Here is an 8096-nt window from a genome sequence, read left to right as displayed (position 1 = left end):
AAGCCTATATAACTCTATAAGCATTCTCAGTGTATCACAGAAAGTTCTCTCAAAGCAAAGAAATAGAAGCTCATACATGGCGAAAGCTATGGATTATGAAGCCCAACAGCAATTGAATGTCACTTTTCTTCCATACCCAACTCCTGGCCACATGAACCCCATGATAGACGCAGCAAGGTTATTTGCCAGGCATGGTGTTAATGTCACCATTATAGCAACCCCTGCAAATGCTTTAACTTTCCAAAACGCCATAGACACTGACTTCACCCATGGCTACCATATCAGAACCCAACTGCTTCCATTCCCTGCAGCCCAAGTGGGTCTCCCTGAAGGGCTTGAAAACATCAAAGATGGCACTTCCCTAGAACTGTTGAGTCGAATCCGTCGTGGAATATCAATGCTCAAAGGTCACATTGAGCTTCTGTTTCAAGATCTTCATCCAGATTGCATTGTGAGTGATATGTGTTATCCTTGGACTGTGGAATCCGCAGCAGAACTTGGTATTCCAAGAATCTTCTTTTACAGCTCAAGCTACTTAGCCGACTGTGCTACTCATTCTATCATGAGGCACAGGCCTCATGAGAGGTTAGTGTCTGATACCGACAAGTTTACAATTCCTGATTTTCCACATAGAATAGAGATGACCCCTCTACAGCTAGCAAACTGGCAAAGGGTTCGTGAACAAGTCTCGTACTATTTTGAGGAAATGTTTGAATCAGAGAGAAGAAGCTATGGAGCACTCTACAATAGCTTTCATGAACTTGAAAGCGAGTATGAGCAACTTCATGAGAGGATAGTGGGGATCAAATCTTGGAGCATTGGACCAGTTTCAGCCTGGGCTAACAAGGATGATGGACAAAAGATCAACAAGGAACACAAGGATGAGCTTCCAAAAGAGCCAGAGTGGCTAACATGGCTTAACACTGAGCAGAATGACTCTGTGATTTATGTGAATTTTGGAAGCCTGACTAGGCTCCATCATGCTCAACTCGTAGAACTGGCTCATGGGCTTGAAAATTCTGGTCATACTTTCATCTGGGTCATCAGGAAAAAGGATGGAAATGAGAAAGATAACAGTTTCCTGCAAGAGTTTGAGGATAAGATGAAAGAAAGCAAGAAGGGTTTTATCATATGGAACTGGGCACCACAGAAGCTGATATTGAATCACCCTGCCATTGGAGGCATTGTTTCTCACTGTGGTTGGAACTCCCTTCTTGAAAGCTTGAGTGCTGGATTGCCAGTCATCACATGGCCTATGTTTGCAGAACAATTTTACAATGAGAGATTGGTGGTTGATGTTTTGAAGGTTGGAGTTCCAGTGGGAGCTAAGGAAAACAAGTTTTGGGCATTCAGTGACAAAGATGATATGGTTGGAAGGAAAGAGATTGCAGAGGCTGTGTTACAGTTGTTGGAGAAAGAAGAGGGCAGAGAAATGAGAATGAGAGCAAGAAAACTCAGTGGTGCTTCCAAGAAGACTATAGAGAAGGGTGGACACTCTTACAACAACTTGATTCAGTTGATAGATGAGCTGAAATCATTGAAGATATCTAAAGCTACTGAGAAAACAAACATAAACATTTAGAGTTGAGGAAGGTTTTAAATAAGATTGAATCTCATCCAAATTTTCTTTTTCTGTCAAGCTTTTTAATCATGTTCCCAAGACTTTGTTTAGCCTTTTATTATATAGAAAGTTAGATGGAGATAAAGGTATGCTGATATATCTTATCTTTATTATGCTGATATGAATGTTCTGTATTTCAATGCAATGAAAGTGTTTTCCTATCAAAATCCTCGGAAAAGTTACTGTTAATATCCCATGATAAACATGATGTGCAAACTTAAAACCTGAAATATTAAACCTACTCCTTTTCAAAGTCATAAGCATTTATCATGTAAGGGAAATATTTTACAAAAAAACAAATGTTGAATATTTCATTAGGATGCATATAGCTTTTTTTTTTTTTTTGATAAATCAGATTTGAAAATGATGGTGGAAAAAGGAAATAATTAAATTAAAGTATTGCTAAGTATTCTAGTTTTTTTATGAGACACGTTTTTATTATTTTGATAGATGCTTGGAAACAAGTAAATGGTTTTAATGATGTCATAAAAGAGTTTTTCGAGCTAGTACAAAATAAATGATACAAATTATTATATGTTACGAAGGAGAAACTAAAAATGCTCAAAAAGGATTAAAATTGTGGAACAAATAGGTGTTTTGGGGGAATAAATAGGAAGAAAAAAATAATATTTACAAAAATAAGAGTTAGAGATGGATGAGAATTGTTGATTAAGTGAGAATATGAGAAGACAAATATGATAAATGTTCACTGAAGTTAATATAATAGGCTTCTAGCAAGAATCAGTAAAGGCAAGAAGAAAATTGATTAATTTTGGGGATTCCAACTTTATATTTTACCATTCTACAACTAATTGGAGGAGAACAAAAATGGGAGAAAAGGTTTGAACATATGGGGAATGGATTGAAGAATCTAAGGTGGTGAAGGATGAGATCAAAGCTTTTTTAATAACAATTCAAGATCTTATCTCTTGAAGAAAATACAATCTTAACAACAATTTTTCCTGTAAAAGAAATTTGTGAGGCAGTGTCTACAATAAAAGCTCAAGATGAAATGGTTATGATTTCAATTTTTTTTAAAATCACTAAGTTTTAAAAGATTAAATTATTGTAAAACTAATGTGGGAGAAAGAATAAGAACTAACCTTCGGTCATTATCACTTTCACGTTTCGTTTCAAACCCTTAACTTTCTAAACTTTGATGGTATAATATACGATAAAAGAGAGTAAATTTGATGACCCAAAGCACCTCGTCAAATTTGTAGAGCTTTGTCCATCACAAAGTAATTATTATAATAAATTGTTCTGTATCAAAATATATGCAACAATCGTAAAATTGATTGAAAAATGAACCATCTATGGAAATAATCATGTGAATATCTCATGTTATCTCACATATAACATATTTGGAAAATTTTCAACATTCTTCCACTTTGTTCATTTAACCCATTGTCAATCAATACAAGAAACTAAATACAAGAATCATGGTGACAGGTCCTCCAAAAGTGAGTATTATCTCTTATGTATTATAATATATCAAATCTCGTCAAAATTGATCTAATTTCTATTTTGAAATTAAAGAAAAGTGTTGGGATAATTATAAATGACAAAAAGATATTGGAACAAAATTTTGGAAGAGATGATGGAAGCTCGAGTTCATTTTGGCCACGGTACTAGAAAATAGAATTGCTAGATCGTTCATTTTGTACCAACGGTGTCTTTTGCGTATACTGAATCAGTATAGCTACCCTTCTTTTAACATAGCAATGCAATTTCACAATCAGTGTAAAAATTTAGTACTAGATTTATTTCTTCTTTTTTCATTGATTTTGTAAAGTTTGGGTATATAAATATTTTTTGGAATAAACAATATATATTTTTTTTTTGGAATAAACCATATGTTTATTCTGAGTCAAACGAAAATTCTCAAAATAAACAAATATTTGCACAACAAAATGAGAAAAAACTGAATAAAAGTTTTATCAAAGTAAAAATAATGATTGTCACAACATTGAACCAAGTTCTAGTTGCATTGATCATTAAAATTCTTTAATGACATACTTTTAGTCAAAGGATCGACAATCATCAAGTCAGTGCTAACGTGTTCTTATGGCTATATATTTAATGCCAATGTACAGAACAGAATTATCACCATATAACTTCAAGGACCTAACAATTGAATCCACAACTCTAAATCCAGATATAAAACACTTAAATTATACATCATGTGAGGTAGCCTAAAAAATAAGAAACAAACTCAACCTCCATATTAGAAGTAGAAATCAAGGTTTGCTTCTTATTGTTTCAAAATATATCTCCACAAGTTTGCATGAAAATATAATCAAATGTTGATTTTATGGTATTAATGCAACCATCAAAATCTAAATAGAAAGTATCCTATCACCTCAAAATACCAGTTGTCTGTATATGACAATGAAATCATTTAATCTTTGAAGATATTTGATTATTTTCTTTACAGCTTTTTAGTGGTCAACACCTGAATTACTTTGATATCTTACAAGAAATAATGATTTATTTTGTCCTTTCGAAAGATTCAAATTAAAAAACGGTCGTACTCTTTCCTAAATAGGATCATATTAAATATTCTCATGGCTTTGCAATTGAATGTGAAGAAAAAAATATTATAAAGTAAAAGAAGATTCTACTTGAGATAAATAAGCTCCAAAAACATGATACAATAACATTATCAGACATTATCGGTTGTTTTATACGGAAGGCTTTATAAGAAGAGTAAGAATGAGCCTACAATCTAAATCAGACAAAAGTTTGTATTATGTGATTTACTCTTTAATGAAAATAATTTAAAGTTGATTGAACATGTTAAAGTAAAAATGATGGAGAGATATAAAATGAACAATCTAGTTTTGTTGCATTATTTTCTTTGATTGAAAATTCACCAAATAACCTCAGAATTTTTATTTGTCGAAATACAATTTTGTTTATTCTTTTCAGTATGGAATATAAAAAAAATATTTTTTTATTATTTTTATTCTTACCTTTTGTTTGATTTGAAAAAAATTTGTTTGTTAAAACTATTTTTATTATTTCTGAACAATTCAACTAATTTGATATTTATAGGTTTTTTTCTTAAATTTTTAAGTTATTTTTCATCTTATCATGTTTTTAATTATGCATTTGTTTTCTTTTGTGCAATCTCGTTAAATGTGTTGAGAATATTACTTAATATCTTTTTTATTTAAATTAGTTTTTAGGAAATATTTCAATTTTAGAGATATGTTTCAGTTTCAGAAATAAGTTATTATTTTAGATTAGGAATGAGATATTCTAAATATTTTATACTTGATATTCGTTATATTTTGCTCTATATACAGGGTATATCAATAAAATACAAAAATATGTTCCTCCGTATAACATATCACATATATCTCTCATATTTTCAAAAGTCCTAAAATCCCAACAATTGGTATCAAGAGCCATTGTTCTTACTGCCGATAGAATGGAAGGAAATATGTCAGATGTCGTTATTCCACTCTTTGATGGTGAAAGCTATGATCTATGGGCGGTAAGGATGCAAACATATCTAGAGGGGCTAGATCTATGGGAAGTTGGGGAGGAAGATGATGTTCCCTTGTTTGAAAATCCCACCGTGGCTCAAATGCAAGCGCATAAAGACAAGAAAACGAGAAAGGCATAGGCAAAACCATGCTTGTTCGTAGGTGTTTCACAAATGATTATGACCGGGATCATGATTCTAAAGTCTCCCAAAGAAATCTAGGAATACTTAAAAGCAGAATATGAAGGGAACAAGAAGATTCGAGGCATGAAGGTTTTGAACTTGATAAGGGAGTTCGAGATGCAAAGAATGAAAGAGTTAAAGACGATTAAAGAATACTCAAACAAATTGTTGGGTATTGCCAACAAGATAAAATTGTTGGGAAATGAGTTTTCAGATTCCAGACTCGTTGAGAAAATTCTGGTGACGATGTCGGAAAGATGAGGCATCTATTGTTTCCTTAGAAAACACAAAAGATTTGTCTACAATCACCTTTACAGAGGTGATACATGCCTTGCAAGCACAAGAACAACGAAGATTGATGAGGATAAATCTGATGAGGATCTACTTCTTACAACATCATGTGTCACAACCAACCAATCTTCAAAGAAGATTGGATTATAGATAGTGGTTGCACAAACCACATGACTCATGATAGAGAAATTTTCAAGGAGCTCAATAAATCAAATGTTTCCAAGGTAAGAATTGGGAATGGAGAACAACTTGATGTGAAAGGTACATGAACAGTTTCATTTAAGTGTTGCTCAATTGTTAGAGAAAGGTTATAAGGTCTCCTTTGAAAATAAAGTATGTGTGATAAAAAATGCTAACAACATAGAAGTATTAAAAGTCTACATGAAAGACAAAAGATTTGCGTTGGATTTTATGAAAGAGGAATTTGCTACAAAGAAAGTGAGTATGAAAGAAGGATCAAAATTAGAAGATAAATATCTTTGGAAGAAAGTAGATGGAGGTTCACATTCTAATATTCACAAAAGCTCCAATGCCACTCCAATGAAATCCACACCGGACAAAGAAAAAGAAGATGATGTCGATATAAGAAGAAATATAAAGGATGATGCCAAATTGAAGAAAGATGTGATGTCATGGAAGAAAGAGAAAAACAAATATTACAAGCACAAGAAAATCAAGCCTCAAAAGATGGAGAATCAAATATAAAAATATAAATAAACAGATATTAAGCAAGGAGAAATGTTGAGAATATTACTTAATATCTTTTTTATTTAAATTAGTTTTTAGAAAATATTTCAATTTTAGAGATATGTTTCAGTTTTAGAAATAAGTTATTATTTTAGATTAGGAGTGAGATATTCTAAATATTTTATACTTGATATTTGTTATATTTTGCTCTATATATAGGGTATATCAATAAAATACAAAAATATGTTCCTCCGTATAACATATCACATATATCTCTCGTATATTTCATATCTTTCATATTTTCAAAAATCCTAGAAATACATGGTATATCAATTTTTTTCTATATCACACATTTAGTTATTTTTATTTAATTTTAATTTTTTTATTTACTGTTTATTTTTATCATGTATAATATTATTTTTATGATTTTTTATATAATTATTTTTATTTTGTAATTCAATGTAATTTTATCATCTAATTGTGTAAAGACATTTTATTAACTATAGAATATCATTGGAATTAATCTTCTTTATCATCATCTAACATAAATTAAAATTCATGATAAATCTTAATTATTATTAGTTTAATATTTATTTTTTATATGGTTTCATTTATTCAAATTGTATATTACAATTTTTATTAGTTAAAGAAAAAGATTTCATTAAAATCTTAAAAAAGAAAATAAAAACATTTTAATCTATGATATTTTTTTTTGTACTTTTTAAATTTTTAAATTTTATTAACGTTGTTTTATAAAATTAATAAATATTTTAATTTTTATATAATTTTATATGATACTTTTATTTAAAATATATATAATTACAATATATTTTTAAAATATTAAATATTAAAATGATAAGAATACATTCCGTATTAAATATGACATAATTAATATTAAAATAATAAACATTAAATGTGACATAATTAATATTAAAATAATAAGCAAGTGAAAAATGTTATCCATATTGAATATAGATATAGAAATGTAGATAATTTGAATTAAAGATAACCATAAGATTGATTCACTACATTGTTTTGTCATACCTAGGCTTTAACATGTGTGTAAGTTAGTCTTTGGATTTGCGCTGAGGGTCAACTATTGAACCTGTCAGACAAATAATATATATTCTTTATTATAAACGTGCATCTCCGCGTGTTCTTTTTTTTATTCTTTTTAATTTGTTTTTGTTATTTATTTATTTTTTAACTAGTTTCCAAAATTTTAACCCACCCATATATTTTTTTCTTTTGTATTTAAAATATATTAATTTTCCTATATAGAAAATGTTTTTAATATTTTTGAAAGTAAGTGTGCCAACCACATAATACATGTCCCAAATAATATTAACAAATGATTTTATTAATTTAAACATGTATTAGAGCTGCATCGGATTCATTAACATGATACTAAAATTAAGATAAATTCAACCTACGAGATCTAAACTAAAAAAAATAATCAAAATACGATAAAAAATATACAAATATAATTTTATTAGAGTCGGATTTTTTAAGTTGAATTAATCATAAATTTATTATTTAAAGTAATATTATTATTAAAAGTTTATTTGAATTGAGTTCATCGTTTTATCTATTGTCAGATTATCATTTATTTCTATATTTGATGTTTTCTATATTAGAATAAATTGTAGAGTACATGTTTATTGTAACGTTAATGTTTGGACAATTCATAATATAAAAACATCCTTTTCACAATTAATTATATTAACATTTTAATTATATTTTTTTTTAGGTGACTAAAGAAAGAGAATTTATAAGGAATTATCAGGCTGCTTCTTCAATCTTTTTCTTCCTAACAATTCT

The 8096-nt window shown here is 29.3% G+C and overlaps 1 pseudogene; it reads left to right on the top strand.

Annotated features, from left to right (window-relative positions):
- LOC114184286 (soyasapogenol B glucuronide galactosyltransferase pseudogene) lies at positions 1-1788 on the top strand (annotated as a pseudogene).
- The last annotated feature ends 6308 nt before the right edge of the window (positions 1789-8096 follow it).

The sequence above is a fragment of the Vigna unguiculata genome, chromosome 5 (genome assembly GCF_037176805.1).
Source record: "Vigna unguiculata cultivar grain cowpea cultivar isolate G323 ecotype 2 chromosome 5, ASM3717680v1, whole genome shotgun sequence".
Classification (NCBI taxonomy): Eukaryota; Viridiplantae; Streptophyta; class Magnoliopsida; order Fabales; family Fabaceae; genus Vigna; species Vigna unguiculata.
The sequence above is the reverse complement of the archived record's forward strand: the minus strand, read 5'-3'. Positions and strand labels throughout refer to the sequence as shown.